This window comes from Fringilla coelebs, assembly GCF_963513975.1.
Source record: "Fringilla coelebs genome assembly, chromosome: 1".
NCBI classification, from domain to species: domain Eukaryota; kingdom Metazoa; phylum Chordata; class Aves; order Passeriformes; family Fringillidae; genus Fringilla; species Fringilla coelebs.
The window spans coordinates 49,085,593-49,101,956 of NC_140028.1; the positions used below are offsets into that span (position 1 = coordinate 49,085,593).

At 42.4% G+C, this 16,364-nt stretch overlaps 1 protein-coding gene across 2 annotated transcripts in view; it reads right to left on the reverse strand.

Moving 5' to 3' along the window:
• Positions 1–16,364, reverse strand: part of COLEC12 (collectin subfamily member 12) — a 96,931-nt gene that overhangs the window by 62,819 nt on the left and 17,748 nt on the right. The window contains exon 3 of one of the 2 annotated variants that reach the window (XM_084214709.1): positions 6,853–6,957. The exons of the other annotated variant lie outside the window; for it this stretch is intronic. The gene's annotated coding sequence lies outside the window, so the exon portion shown is untranslated. The remainder of the gene's footprint in view (positions 1–6,852; positions 6,958–16,364) is intronic. 2 annotated transcript variants of the gene reach the window in all.

The following is a 16,364-nucleotide window of genomic DNA, read 5'->3' on the forward strand; positions in this document are numbered from 1 at the left end:
TTAATGGTAGATCTAGGACACCAAATTCTCTTCCATCAATACCTACTTAGTTTGGTTAGCCATGACAGAAGTCATCCATAGGCATAAAAAGCGTGATACCTTTCAGACTGGTGAGATGGATCAAGTGGAAATTCCCCAGTTTGACAGAGCTGGGGTCAAATGTGGGGGCAGCCCCAAAAGCACAGCTTCAAAGCCACTGCTGTTAAACCCAGGCATGGGAGACAGCAGTCTGCTGCCCACCCTGTCACCACACTGTCCTGAGCAGAGGACAGTGGGCCAGAAGTCAGAATGCCTGAGGTATATACAGTGTAAGTCTCTGAAGTGCTATGACCACCCCAAAAATGCCCTGGATAGAAAAGGAAATGGTGCATGCCACCCACCCAAACCCATGAGGTGTCAACAAGGGTTTAATTTACACAGAATTGGACCATGGGCTACATAATTCAGTATCAGCCCTCGGCACGCATGGCCAAGGACAGCTCCGCTTCATTAGTGCTCAGCAGTGAGCACACACCAAACTCTACTGTCCTTCCTTATGAGTCAACCCCTGATCCCCTCAGAGATTCCAAAGCTCCTCCAAGTCATCCAAAAGATTCTGGAGAGGAGCACAACACGTCAGCCAGACTCCTTCCACAGTCAAGCAGAAAAACCAAAACACTCATCCTGTTTACATCACATGTTTTGGGAGCGGGGGTGCACACCACCTCAGCCAGAACACTGCAGCTCATGGACAGTTTGCAGCCAGTTCCTGGACCATTCTCTAATGTGGAGCCCTCAATGCTGAGAGAAAGTGAACACAGTCAGCTTCCACCTGGAAACACCCAGCAGGGTGGGCTGGGATTCTCAAAAGGCCTTCTGAATAACAGTATGAAAAAAATCTGCATCATACAGAAGCATGATCTGTCCAGTGGGCTTTTTTACATCTTCCACATCACATTCAACCTAACTCAGATGAAAAACACCCCAAACTAGGCAGAGCTGATGGATTCAGCTGCCTGAATAATCCAAGGGAAAACTTTCATCAGATTGAGTGGGCAGCCTGCCTTTCTCCACAGTGACAAGACAAAGATTTAATTGCTTATCATGGATTTCTGTCAGGAAAATCTCACTTGCTCCTTCAGTTTGCTTATTTCTGTTGAAAACACTCTAATTACATGAGACTTGGTAAATGTACTACAGTAATAAAAAATGGTCTGTCCCATCATTTCAGATGACAAACAAAATGAGTTAAATATCAGAAAACACTATAACTTCAAGGTTGTTTTTCATCAAAAATACATTTTCAGCAGATTCCATCTCCCTTGCCCATAGAGTGTTTCAGGAAGAAACAGTATCCCTCTGTTCTGGACACATCACACTCCTGTTTTGTCCCAGCTGTGAGCACTGGTTCCACCCCTGGAATTTGTACAACCTGAGCTGGTCTGTTTATATTTGCTTATAAGGAACTGAGTTGACTCTCACAAATGGCTGATGTGGAAGCACAGTGATACCACAGAAGCCTCAAACTTGCCTGACTCCTGCCAGAGACATGTTGAATTAGCTGTAATACCTTCCGTGATGCTGCTGCAGCAAGGAGTCTGTCAACAAGTCCTTTTTCAGCACAGAACACTCCAGGCAAATACAGCCCTGATCTGTGTGGGACACTGAGCAGTTTTATAGCCACAAGACATCACTTGATGATAAACCTCTGCTGAACTGAGCAGAAGAATGGGAGTGTTACATCCCTACCATCCTTCATCTCTGTGCCCTATCCTGCAAGTTTTAGAGATGTTCTTATTCTCTAAAGCATAATCTGGATGCATGTAGAGATCCTAATTTGAGCTCTACTACATATTCTCTTGGTGATTTTTTAGTCTGTGTTCATTGAACTCACATTGCATTCTGATACTCAAAGTGAAAAAAAAAACCCAAAACTGGAAATCCCTTAGTAAAATGTCCCTGTGGTAGCTCCAAATTAAGAACTTTAAATGAGATAAAGATGAACGACACATAAAGACCCTCCCTGCCCTGTACTAAAAGATCCAGAGGTGTTAAGATGAAATAACTTTAAAAAGTAAAAAAATGCATTTATGAATTGGAGAATAGCTCAGCCTCATGTTTGAATTGGAGAATAGCTCAGCCTCATGTTTACTAGCTGGTTACAAACAGGGCTAGAAACCCTTGCCTGTTCTCAATAATTTTTGTGGAAGGCAATATAGATGAAAATATGATTTTATATGACAGCTAACAGATGAAGTAATTAATTTACTGCTCATAAAGACTTGAGGACTTAGTCATCCAACGGGGAAGGTTCTCCTGGAATCACGGATGCTCCTAAACTGCTACTACTGTCTATTATTTTTTACTCTTTGAATCTCAAGCCTAGGACAGAGCAGATGTGTGAATTCCTGCTGTCACGTCCTTCCCTTGGCCTGCAGGTTATAATCCATTCTTTGCTCATCTCACCTGCTGAGACCACAAGACCTTGCACAATTCTTACTATGAATTTTTTGTTGATGAATTTCAGATGCTATGAAATAAGCACCATGAGTAACAGCAGCAGCCCATCATTAGACACTGGAAAGGGAAGAGTTGGTCACTGCAAGCACAAAACATTTTAGTCAGATCTTCTCAGATTTTCTGCAGATAATAAATACATAGTTTCTATAAATGGAGGAGAAGTCTGCAATATATTTTTGAGCAGGGCACTGCTGAAGAAACCACAGTGAAGAATCTGACACTCTTTTTTGGAAATTAAACCCAGTAGAAGTTTCTACTAGATTAATGTGTCTATGGAAGAAGGCAGTTCCATTTGAAAGATTTAATATTTACAAACACTTCCAGATTTTTCTTTAATGAAAGCTAAAATAAGCTGTGGGTAGTGTTTAGATTCTGGACAAAGCATAATGAACAAGCATCAAAACCTTCTGAAAAAGTGAAAAATTGCACTACTCAATTGAAATGTGTTTATTTTGAGGTAGAAAAAAGGAAATACTAGACAGTATTCCTAAATAAATCCACTGTGATACCTGATGCATTTCTGGCCTGGGAGCCCAGCCTCCTAGGGAAATCTGAGACTAATTTGTCTGATCTATTTTTCCCATAAAAACAAAAGAACAAAATTTAAAATCACACCAGGATAAAGTAGAATAGCTCAGTTGCTCAGGAATTCTGAAGCTTCTCTTCAGCTGAAGACCTCAAATAAAGCTGTATAAGCTTTTCCAAGATGATCCTTTCTGCAACTGTCCCTTGTTGGTGGGGGAAGGTGGGTGGCAATCATATGGTGCCTTTATTCAGAACAAGAAAATTAAAAAAATGAAATGCCAGCACTTTTTTTCTGGGACAAAAGAGTCAAAAGTTTTTGACAAGCTCTAATATTAGAGCAATACATCAGCATTGCACTAATTCTGAACAGAGGTATTTCCATATAAAAACAAACTTATATGCTTGGAATTTAACACCAAATTCAGCCTCATGCAATGCAGTCCTATTTGCACTATGTAATCCCACATATGAAATCAAAATGAAAGAAGCATTTCATGTTTTGAAACTTCCATATCACAAATAGATGGGCCATTAATCATGGTGACAACAGGCAGAAAAAATATCTTTTCTGCCCAGTCTTTCAATAAATTCCTAATTCACTGCTAGTCTTGATTACCAACCAGGCAGTCTCCCCTCCATGCCTGGTAAGATCACAGAACTGATCATCCTGGAAGTTATGCTGAAATACATGGAAGAGAGGGAGGTGATTAGAGACAACCAGCATGTCTTCACCAAGGGCAAATCATGCCTGATAATCTAGTGGAATTCTATGATGGAATGACTGTATTGAATTCTTGAATGGTGGTCCCTCACCATAGGGAAGGGATGCCATCCAGAGGGACCTTGACAAAGACTAAGGAACAGACCCACCTGAACTTCATGAATTTCAATAAGAGGAAGTGCGAGGTGCTGCAGGGCAATCCCCAGTATCAGTACAGACTGGACAATCCCCAGTATCAGTACAGACTGGGAGGTGAATGGGTAGGAGAGCAGCCCTGAAGAGAAGGATTTGGGGATACCAGTGCATGAAAAATTGGGCACAAGCCAGCAAGAACCACACCCTGGGCTGCATTAAAGACACACAGCCAGCAGGTCACTCTCCCAACTCTGTCACCGTCATATTTTCTGGAAAAATCCCCTTGCCCAGGATTCTTCTCCTGGGAAGCTGAGAAGCCTCAGACAAAAAGGAAAACAATATTATCTCATTTGCTTCTCCTGTGTTTTGCTGCTTTGGAATGTGGTTTGGAGACTGTTTATCCAACAGGTGGTTGTTTCATTGGTTTCATCTGAATTGTTTTGACTTAATGACCAGTCACTGTCCAGCTGTGTTGGAACTCGGGAAGGAGTCACAAGTTTTCATTATCTTTTAGCCTTCTGTAAGTATCCTTTCTCTATTCTTTAGTATAGTTTAGTATAGTATTCTTTAGTATAATATAGTGTCTTAAAATAATAAATCAGCCTCCTAAGAACATGGAGTCAGATGCATCATTCCTTCCTGCCACAGGGCACCCCACAAATACAAGACTCCTCTTTCATGAAAACTCCATCTGGAATACTGCATCCAGTTCTGTATGTCCATCCAGTTTCCACAGTACAAAAAGACATGGAGGACCTGTTGGAGCAGGTCCAGAGAAGGGCTAAGAAAGTGGTCAGAGGACTGGAGCACCCCTCCTATGAAGGCAGACTGAGACAACTGGAGTTGTTCAGTCTGGAGAGAAGACTCTGGGGACTCATTATAGAAGCATTCCAGTACTTACAGAGGGCTCATAAGAAAGATGGAAAGAGACTTTTAGCAGGGCCTATAGTGACAGGACAAGGGGAAACAGCTTTAAACTGTCAGAGGGTAGATTTAAATTCAACACCAGAAAGAAGTTTTTTATTACGAGGGTGGTGAGACATTTGGTTTCTATGATTTCAGACATCCAAAAAGGAATCCAAGCACTGAGGGAGTGAGGATCCAGAGGGATTTTCATTACTTGGATATTATGTGCCATCATGGCTGCAGATTTAGCTTTTGGGTGCAAACTTCCTTAAAACCATCTATCACAATCCATCTACAGTTTTCCTCATGTATTTGATTGGTCAGTCAAGAAGAATCTCTGATTTTCCCAGCTTTACAGGAAACCACAAGATTGCTTTAGTCAGGCTTTGGAAAAACAAGATCCAAGCATGCAATGAACAAAGATGAGGGTTATTCCACGGATGACAGGAGTAATGCACATGAGCATCTGGGTAAGGCAAGTGATAGGCAAGTGATATGTGAGAAGGAAGAACATGACATTTTATTATTTAAATGTGAAAACTGCATTTGTGAAAATATTTTCAAAGTAGAAGCTAATCAGAAGTAAAGACCTCTGATTCTGTTTGTTTTCTCTAGAACACGTCATAAATATGTGCATTTTGTTTACAGATAGACTGAGAGCATACAGACCCTCCAAAACAAGACCTGAGTTTCCTGATGGGTGTCTGATGAAGACATCAGCCCATGTGCCTTTATTTGTGAAGCCCTGATGACAAGAAAGTGAAAAATGCAAATCTCCTTGGACATACTGTGGTAAACTGAAAGAATTTATCAGCAGTTGCCTCTGAAAAGCTTATGCATCTACAAGCACAATTTTCCCATTTGTTACAGTACTCTCTACCACAGTTTGCTGACCCCAAGTTATGCTCGAATGGCCTGATTGTAAAAAATGTGTGGTGTTTATGAGAAAAACTTGTAGAGGATTCACCCTTTTATTTGCATGTTATGAATAGAGGCCATTGAGGACCCCAATTTGTAGGAATGCATGAACATGGAGGTGTCTTCCCACAGGTATGGTGTGGCAAGGGCATCCACAGAGCAGTGGGCATGAGGGGCTCTCTGCTGTGTAGGCAGAAGGATGAGCAGTTGACACGGAATCTTCTTTGCTCCTTCTCACCAACCATTTGCAGGTCTTGCTCTGGAGTCCTGAATTTGTGCCAAAACAAATGGGGAGGGGAAAAAGCAATCCACATTTTGGGATGGGGGATAAGAGAGATAAAATCTCCCTAGACATTTTCTCTTTTCATTGGCAGGCACTGGACACTGCTCACAGGTTTGGTATGTCAGACATGGTCCCAGCAGAGACTGCCCAGCCCAGAGGCTGCAGGTGAGGCAGCTGTTTCAGCCAGGGCTGTTACCACTACAAACATGTTTCTCTTTTGCAATCTATTTGGTACTTGTCCTCGTCTCATCAAACACAGGAAATATTACCAAAAAACCCACCAAAATTATATAATAATAATAATAATAATAATAATAATAATAATAATAATAATAATAATAATAATAATAATAATTATTATTATTATTATTATTATTATTATTATTATTATTATTATTATTATTACTACTACTACTACTATTATTATATTTTCCAAACCCAGTGATTTATTATGACCAAAGGCCTGTGACAAAGACCCTATTTGGCCAGTCCTGTCTTAGTTGCAGTATCACTAATAGAAAGTACATCACACTTCCTATATTCTTGACTTCTTACATAACAGAGGAAAACAAGCTCAGGCTCAAAATAGCCCAAGAACCCCATACCAGGAGGGAAGAAACCAACAGAAAAATTAACATTCCACATGCTTCAAGAATGTAAACAATGTCACCACACAGACATGAAGGAAACTGGTGTTACTCAAACCAGGCACTGCCAATTCTCCATCTAATGAGTTGTTGAATCCTGAGACAATCAGAAACCTCTCATGAGAGCTTACTGAACAACAGCATTTGTTTCCCCTTCTAATTTCTCCTTATTAAAAGCTACAGGGAAAGCACTGGGCTAGAAAGATGACCTCAATTACCCTTAATTGCTGTCCATTCTGATTAGCCCAGGCCACAGTGATGCTGCAGCAACCAGCACAGGATACAAAGCAGGTGCTCTGTCTCTTCCTGGTCACTCCCTCTGCCTGGAATGGAAATGCCATTAAGGGAATGAGTAAGAGCTCGCCCTCCACAGAGGCTGGTGATACCCATGACTGCATTTCGTGATAAAAGGAAGGCTTGGCCTTCCTGTTTTGCTCAACTGTCTGGTTTTTTTTTTGTTTTGTTTTTTTGGGTTTTTTTTTTGTCTCTATGTTTTAGGCAGTGTTCCAAGTAATCTCATGAATGAAACCCCACCTCTCAGAGCAAAAGGGCTCCTCCTGCTTGGATGGGAGGGTGAACATGGCTGTGGCAGGCAGCTCAACTACAGAGCAGGGACATGTGTACAGCCCAGTGGGCCAGGGACATAAAACCAGCAAGGAACACTTCCAGAATCAAGATGAGGACAGAAGACTGCCTCAAGGGAGCTGAGGGAACATTGAAGCTTTTTTGAACAAAACAGAGGAAGTAAGATATTGCTTATTCCTGGTCCTTGCTATTTCTCCTTTGGCATAAATCTTTGGGACAGTTGGGGAACGACTCTGAGTTTTCAGTCTACTTCTGACAAGGTTTTCCCCATTAAAAGAGATGAAAATATCAGAAACGTACATACTGGGATAATATATATTCTATATATGGAGGAGGTGGTCATGGCTTCAGAACATAAATTATCAAAAAATCAAATTCAACTATTAGCTGTTTTATCACCCAGTCATCTAGGACAACATTCACTATTGTTCACTAAAAATTAAGAATACAGCAATGAGAATGTTGGAATGTCCATCTCAAATTAGCCTGTAGTAAAGACAAACTTACTAGTTAAGTAGAAGGAAACTAAGAGTCTCTTAATACTATCAATCAGTGAGGAGACCCAGTACTGAACAAAATGTTATTTTTATAAATCCCATACCAACCTTATGCAAAACTTCATAGCAGAACTAACTTTACTACTGCAAAACTTTAAAAACTTCACAGTGAGATGCAATAATTCTTTGATGTTAACAAACTTCCTTATGCTCCTCTGACAAGTGTTAAAGGACTGCATGGTGCAAGCAACTACAGAGGAAACTAGTCTTGCTCACTGAGATCCTGGCTCTAATTCCCTAAATACAATGAAAATAAATGATGGATTTTATTGTGATTTAAAGCAACATACTTATTTAGGCCTTTCAGCTGCTTGCACAAGTATTGTTTAACTCTCAGTCTTTTAACAGTGGGATGACACAAATCTACCCAAACCATTTCACACTTCAACACTGTCAGGGACAACACTGCTTTAATCAGTGGAGCTGTACTTATTTGCATCAGAATTGTCTGTGACCTAAGAATGTAAGTCCTGAGAGATAGTCACAAACTTCTCCACTCTCCTCAGATTTCTAAAAGACATTTAAAATTATTATGAGAAAATTATGTTGCAGATAGCTTCCATGAATTTCAAAGAGAGCCTGAAGCAAGAAATCCCAGGAAAAAAATGCATGTTTTGCTTACTGTACTACAGCTGAAATGAATAATCAGAATTTTAAGGCCTGGGAAATCAGCATGGATAATCCCAAATCCTTGTAACAAACCATGACCTTATGAGAATGGTGGTCTGCTGTGGGTATCTCATCTGCACCAGGCAGAGCTGCAGACAAATTACGGATCATCCTTCTCCCAGCTCTGCCTTTCACCTAAGCTTTCCCCGTGCCACTGTTCAAATATTTCAAATAAGCCACTTTGACTTAAATGTCTAATTTACTGGAAATCTGCTGGCAACATCTTATGAGTTAGCTGAAAAACAAGCAAAGTAATCTGCAAAGCTTTAAAACCAGCACAGTTTTAAATGGGGATGTTTGCTGACTTCTTTTTCTCTCTCTTAGTAGTGGTTGGCTCTGGCAGCGAAATGCTTCGAAAAACATACAGCAAGTGCTAGAAAAAGATCAAAAGCAGATCAGATGTCAGCTCCAGCCCATGCCAGTTGTGCAAGAAAGAGGAAAAAACAAAGTGAGAAGGTGATTTTTTCTTGCTATGCATCACTCTATGTTCCCCTTCTGCACGCAAGGGCTCCTGGGCACAGCACAGCATTTCTGCCAGGAGACCTGGACCCACAGGGTGACTGGGATTGTGCTGCCCAGCCCTCTCCCCAAAGAACTGACCAGCCTTTATTCTGGCAGCACCAGGACTTTCCTCCCAGTGCTCCTCCTCCTTGGGCTGGCAGTCCTGGCGAAGGCAAAGAAGACTGGGTGCTGGTTTGACTTGACATTGAACAGTGAAAGGGTTCAGGGTGAGGGCAGCCCTGCTCACAGGCAGGCAGTAGATGCCCACACAGGGCCTGGCTCTCTCTGGGAGTGGGAGGTGAAACCCCCTGGATTTGTGAGCAGTGCCAGGTCATGGCATCGCTCTCCTTCCCTGCCCTCATTACACTACGTCCCATTTTACCTGTCTGCATTTGCAAGATTACACACACTGTGCTGGGCTTAAAATGGGCAGATAATGCTCTATTTTCTTAAGAATATAAAGTCTTTTAAACACTTTGGAGGTCGACATCAAAGAAGAGTGCCCACCCAAGAATTTCAAATACCATTGCCATTTTATACAGGATTTTCCTAAAGGGCTGTGTTGGGACCCATGCAAGAGCAGTGAGGGTATAGATATAGATATAGATATAGATATAGATATAGATATAGATAGATATAGATATAGATATAGATATAGATATAGAGGGTCTATAGCCCTGTATATCCCTTCTGGACAGGCACACCACGGCAGCAGACCCGGGAGCCCCCCCTGCACCCTGCCCACCTCCTCTCTGCTCTGTTTGATGCTGGGGGGTGAAGGTGGTGAGCACCCACCTATTTTGGGGCAGGATTAACCTGAAAACCTGCCAGGGATTCTGGAGGCTGGCTGTGCTGATGTGAGGTGAGCTGCAGCAGCCCATGCCCTGCTGACTCAGCTGGCTGGGCTCACTCAGGCTGGCTGGTGGGCGAGATTGGGTTACATGGCAGAAATCATAACAAAGGCAGGAAACAGATCAGTACTCCCTGGGTTTAACTCCCTCTCTGGGGACCCTGCTGGTTTCCAGACTGCAGATGGTTTTAACCCCGTCCTGAAACGTGCCTGTGTGGCATGCTCTGCTCTGGTGAAGTCAAGCCTGGTCAAGCAAATCAAGGCAGCAGAGGAATGGCCCCAACAGGCACCAGTCAGAGAGGTTCAGAGGTCTTTACATTGCTTTTTATGAATGGGCACAGAAATATGAACCCTGCTGAGCAGTGGTCAAATCAGACCAACCAGACTGCAACAACAGAGTCCCTTGGCAGAGTTTTGGGATGACCCCCTCCCTGCTGTTGCCTGCCAGCTCTGTGTGGCTTTGCCTCCCCGCAGCCGCAGAGCATCTCTGTCATCTTGAGCCTGGCTCTCCTGTTCTTGCACTTCCAGCACAGGACAGGAGGAAAACCCCATCTGACTTCATGCAGCTTTAGTAATTCCAGGACCAAAAAAACAGCTGTGCCCTAAACTGCGTAGTTTTGGCGGCTGAGTTGATGCAATGTGTCCATCGGAAAGGGGCTGTCATTCATAAAACCAATCAACTCTGCAGGACTGTATTTTATTTTAAAAAGCTCAAAGGAAATGATATGAACCCATTGCTGATTCTCTCAAGTACTGATCTGATTTCAGGCGGTGTATTTTTCACTTTGAGGCAGGATGCGTAGGAACAAGTCCTACCTGTGATGTGAAGTGTTGCTCAGAGTGGAGGAGCAGGGAAAAAAGCTTTGCAATCTCCAAACTGAAGGTTTTGGGGGGAAAAGAAGACATTTCTCATGAGACCATAATGACCACAGAACTACCTTTGGTTCCCTCTGGGAACTCTGATGTTCTAGAAACAGCAATCTTGAAAGGTGAAACATGGTCACGTGGGGGCTACCAAACCTTTTCATATACAGATCTGACAGCAAAAGGACGGAGAAGTGACCACCAAAAAACCCCTCTGGGAATTTGCCTGAGTGAAGGTTGCAGGACTAGGGTGGTATCATGGCTTCCCTCCATCAGGACTTCAAAGACGGTAATAGTCTTGTAACACATTCTCCTGCAAAGCTCCCAAAACTAGTGGAATAAAGAAGAGTTTCTTAATTTAATTTCTACTGTATTAAAAGCTTATGAAAACTATTAAAAAATACATAGGGGCAGAGTATTACAAAAACCCAAATAAACCTCAAAACACACCCACCCTGGAAATGTCTCCCATTCACAGCCTCACCAAGTATTTTCTTTTAACTCACCACAAGACTTCCCAAAAGGACAACTGAAAAGACATTAGACATTATTTATTTTTCTTTTAAAAATATTGTTTTAGAAACCTCCCAGAAGGGAGAAAAATAAAGTAAATTATTTTAGTGCCACATCAGCACAATCGCCAAGCTCAAAATGAAGAAGGGTACAGTGATCTAAGTATTCCTTTGACGTAAAATGCTTTATAATTTCACAGTCAGCTGTTCTGCTTCCTTTTACAAAGACACTTCCACTTAATGTCTTCTAAGTCACCTTGAATACCCACTGGGCATTTACAAATTCTTGGTAGCTCTTTCACTTATTTGGTGGGTTTGTTTTGGTAATTTGGTTTCATGCATGGGAAAGTTCATTCTTTGTAGTAAATGAAAGGCTTTCATAAGGGGTCTTCTTTCCATTGGAGACACGATTAGAGGCCAATTGCTATTCAAACCAGCTGTAATAAAAAGGGCTTGTTGTGAAGAACACAGCTCTATTTCTTTTTATTAAAGCACAGAACTACTCACAGTAACCTTTTGCAAGACAACTGAGAATAAAACCAGCTTCACCATGTTGCATTTCACACAGCGGCTTGCCAAGAGCACGAGTTTCTCAGGAGTCAGAGCTGCAGCAGAGGAGCAGATGCGGCTATTGCTGCAGAGGTGGGCCCCTGCCAGCACCCTCCTGTCCTGGGGGTCAGCACGCACCATGGTCACATGCTGGGCAAAGGGGCTCAAACTCAGGCTGAGTCTCCTCTGCTCCTGGCCCAGAGTCAAGGCCTGCTGAAGCAAGAGGCAGCTGTGAAGTTCACGGGGTTTATGGGGTGCCGATCGCCCTCTGACAAGGGCAGGCATTTCCTGCAGCTACCAAATTCCCCTCCTGCATCCTCTCGATGGGCCCAGTACTGAAATGAGCTTTCTACCTTCTGCTGGACTACTCCAGCCCTAGCTGACATGGGCAGGGGGAACAAGGGACAGACTTGCAGCTAAACATGGAGAGGACAGGAGCCACCTCTGCATCGCCCCTGTTACCTCTTAAAATGCAAAAGCAGAACACGGCACCACAAACCAGCATCTCCACAGAGCCTGCAGTTTTTGGAAGCATGATGAATTGAGCTGTGAACACCACACAAAGCACAGAGATCTTTCACAGATGTGGCTTCATGTGCTGCTTTGGACCCTGCAGAAAGGATGGTTCTGATCTGAGACCAACAGAGATGGTCTCTGAGGGTTGAATGACAGTTCTCTGAAAAATGATCTTTACTTGGGTTCTCTTTGATGAGGCAAGAGAAAGACAATGAAGACATGTTTACTCCCCTTCTTCCTCCTGCAGTATTTCAGCTGATTCAGACCCTTACACATACCAAACTCATTACTTTGAGCCCCCCAAGTTTTCTCCTAATTTTAGCTACACTTGGTTAACTGTTTAAACCCGTATTAGTATTAAAATTGTCAATATTCTGGAAAGTTTTTTCAGCTCCTGTGTAATGAGCAGAAGAACATGATATTGGTTTATTTGCCTTCCCTTAAAACTGAGCTATGCTGATGCTTTCTGCAAGGAACCTTGAGTAAGGAAATTTTGTAAAAAACTGAAATCTGCACATGGTTATTTTTATAAATTTGCAGAAGAGGTTAAACATGTAGTATCATTTAATGGAAGAAACCTGTTTTCTTAAGGAGACAAGTTATTTTGTTTGAGGCAGCCAGAATACTCATGAATGGGATCTTGGAATACAGTGAGCACAAGAACCACCTCTCAGATTTTTGGCTTTCCAGACCTAGGAAACAATGTTTGGAGCGCAAATTTCCAGATGGAACCTACATGCAATCTAGTCCTACAGGTCTGTTTCTGAAGTTGTGCTGCTAGGTAGTCCTACACACTGAGCCAAATCCAGCTTGGATATATTCACACAAGACACACAGGTTTAAATATAAAGATCTGTGCATGCAAGAAGGGACATGTGGTAACTTCTGGGGACAAGTGAGTTTAGCTGTGCACAGCTGCTGTGCTGAAACCTGGACAGTCTGTGTCTGGATTAATTGGCTTCAGGAGACTTGAGGTTAGATTTAAAATGAAATCACCAGTTATGTGGGGCATTATACATCAGATTTCCACTTGAAGCAAATAACTTCTAGAAACAAATGAAGAAAGAAGAAAAATATCTTTTGGGTCTATGTATTATTATGTCTTGTAACCAGACTGTCCCCTATCATATGATAAAGCAGAAATATATGTAAGGAATCTTTCAGGCAATGGTTGTCACTACATACACAGATGGTCTGAAATCATACCTTCACCCACTAAGAAAACACAAAAGGGAAGGGTTTTTTCTGCCATTGTACACTACCAAATGTAGGATATATTGATCAAAACAAGCCTGGTAAGTAAAAGCTTCCATGTCCATTCCTGGACTAATTAAAAATATAAAATTTGGCAGAATTCTTCATCTTCCCTGACCAAGACCTTGAAAAACAAGCTCACAGACACATGCCATGTAATGCAAATCAATAAGCATTTTCCAAATACTTAAAATTTCAGGTTTTGAAAAATATGCAGTGAAGCCCTGTTAAGCAGACCCTGATGCCCAGATATCCTTAAGGGAAAACAATTCTGCTCTGCCTCTTTGTGGCATTAGGAAACAGCTGTCAGAGAAGACATAAAGTGCTGCTATGCTAGGCCTGAATGTCTGCACATAACTTCAAATACAAAATCTCCTTACAAGCCTCAGATGGGCTGAAGCAAAGTGGATCCCTGGGTCTCACACTCCACCTACTACAGAAAGTTCAGCTGCTTCTATAAGAAGTCACAAGCTGAATCACAAAACCACATTCACATCTTATTTATTTAAGGCATCAATCCCTCTCTCTGGCTGAGTGGGTGGATTTTCCAGATGCATTCCTGACCGAACTGAAGAGCGTCTGCAGGACACAAACCTCTCCACACACCCACTGCACAACTCTTGTCCATGCTGGCTCCGGGCACCAAGCAAGACTCCTTCCCACTCTCTCCCAACCTCTCTCCACTTGCCAGAGTCTCAGCCCACTCACTTAACCCAGGCTGGAAAAGGACAAATGGAAATTTCTTGGCTCTTGGCTGCTTCACCTAAGGTTTGCCATATACAGAAGGCTAATTGAGACTGGGTAAAATTTTAATCCAAGCTTTATTTTGGCTAATGTTCTGTAGTGCAGAACAGTGGAATCTGGATTGGTTTTGACTTAGCAAAGCAGCATACTGTTTCCTTGTTAGCATTTGCAACAGGACAAATCATCCTAAAATACTTCCCCTGTTCTTCATTTGTGCTATCCCTTATACTGCCCTCTCTCACAGGCTTCTTTAGGCTTTCCCCAGCTTTTATATAAGACATATTACAGAGATCAGGAGTTGACAATATTATCTATGTAGTAACTCAAAATGATCAGGATGGTGATCCTCTTGTTCAGCATGGAAATCCTTTCCTGCAGCACTCGCCTCTCCTTGCTATTGCTATTTTAAGGACAGGTGTTTTCAAAGAGGTAGTTGCCACAGATCCCTAAAATTAGATGATGATATGACTCCTACCCTAAGTCCTATATTCAGATTTCATATGGAAGTCAATCTTCAGACAGAAAATTTTCTCTCTGAAAGTAATCAGGAAATTTGCCAAGTACAACAACTTGTACTTGTGATGTAGCTGCATTCAGAGTGTTAGCTTGCCAGGACACTGGCCAGGCTCAGGGCTGCTGAGTGTGATGGTAAGGGGACAGCAGAGATATTTCAGTCTGGGTCTAGGTCCAGGTCCCACACTCAGGTCTGGGTGAAGCTGGTTATGTTTCACACCTTCCCTACAGTGGCTCCCACAGGAGCATGGAAAGCCAGGCACCAACCATGCACAGAGCTACAGTACAGGTTGAAGAAATTCCTAAGAAATAAAAATAATCCAGGATACCAAAGTAAGCAGCATGTGACAGGAATGTGTTTAATTTGTGTGTGTTGTTAGGTTCATTCAAAAAAACAGCCTCAAGGGAATACAGCACCCCCTTTCTCATGGAAAGACCAGTGTCCCTGTGTTGCTTTCAGATAGAATCATTATGAAGAAGGTACAGAAAAGCCAAAGATCAGCTGCAGACATTTGAGCACTTGGAAGCGCAAAGTTAGCTGGCTATAATAGCAGCTGGCTACAAATGCAGATTTGTATTTGGAATAAAGCTTAAGAGGAGCTCAAGAGTAATGCTGGTGCATTCTACAATCCCACGGCCATGCTGGGAGAGTCCACTAATGTGTATTTTCCATTATTTTTTCCTTCCATCTCGTGATGGCTTCATATCTGAAGTTTTCATTTCTGCCACAGTTTTCCTGTGTTACTTACTCCTTTGCATGGAAACATAATAGTACCAAGCACTGAAAACACAGTGCACGGTTTCCTTCCAAGACAGTAATTTCACAGGTAATTTTGCTACAAAGTTGAACAGCCCAAAATGCAGCCTAGGTGTTCCAGCAGCAAGCTGATGTTACCAAACATCATTACTTGTCCAGCTAGTTTACAGGGAAATAAAAACAAAATCCCCAGGTGTCGCTTACAGTGTAGCCAATGTTTTTCATTCCTCTCGTAAATACAACGTGCTGTTCAGCCCACACACCTATTTTATAGCTCTAATGAAAAAGACAGAGCAAAATTCACACATCATGGTGACCACACTGCCTTTCAATTCACCCCTGTAAAAGACAGAGATTGATCAAACAGGTATTGCTCCAAGCATGCAAATGCAATATACGAAGAAGCATGTCAAGAATTTTAATTGTACTAAATAGGAAAAACCCGTAACTAAGAGCAAATAGATTGCCTACATAACAACACACAGCTGGAATGACTTTAGTCCCCACAGCACTGCTAAGAGGCCTCTTTATGGGCTTGGATTAGAAGTGCCTTTAGCCAGGCACAGCAGGACAGGTTGGAGAGGGGCAGCCTCAAACCCACAGACCCGAAGGTCTCGGCTCTTGCAGCTCCTGACTAAGTTAGCACAGGGCACATAGACCCAATAACTTTTTGGATCTTGCTATTACTGCCTGACACTGATGGATTTCTCAGGGTCCACCAACTAATCTCTATCTTTATGAAGACAGGCGGTTTCAAATTTGTTGTTTGGATATCCCATCTATCACATGTACCCTTACATTGCAAAAGGCAGAAGGTACTGACAGAGGAGGGACACACACTGGTGGCACGGGGGCACCT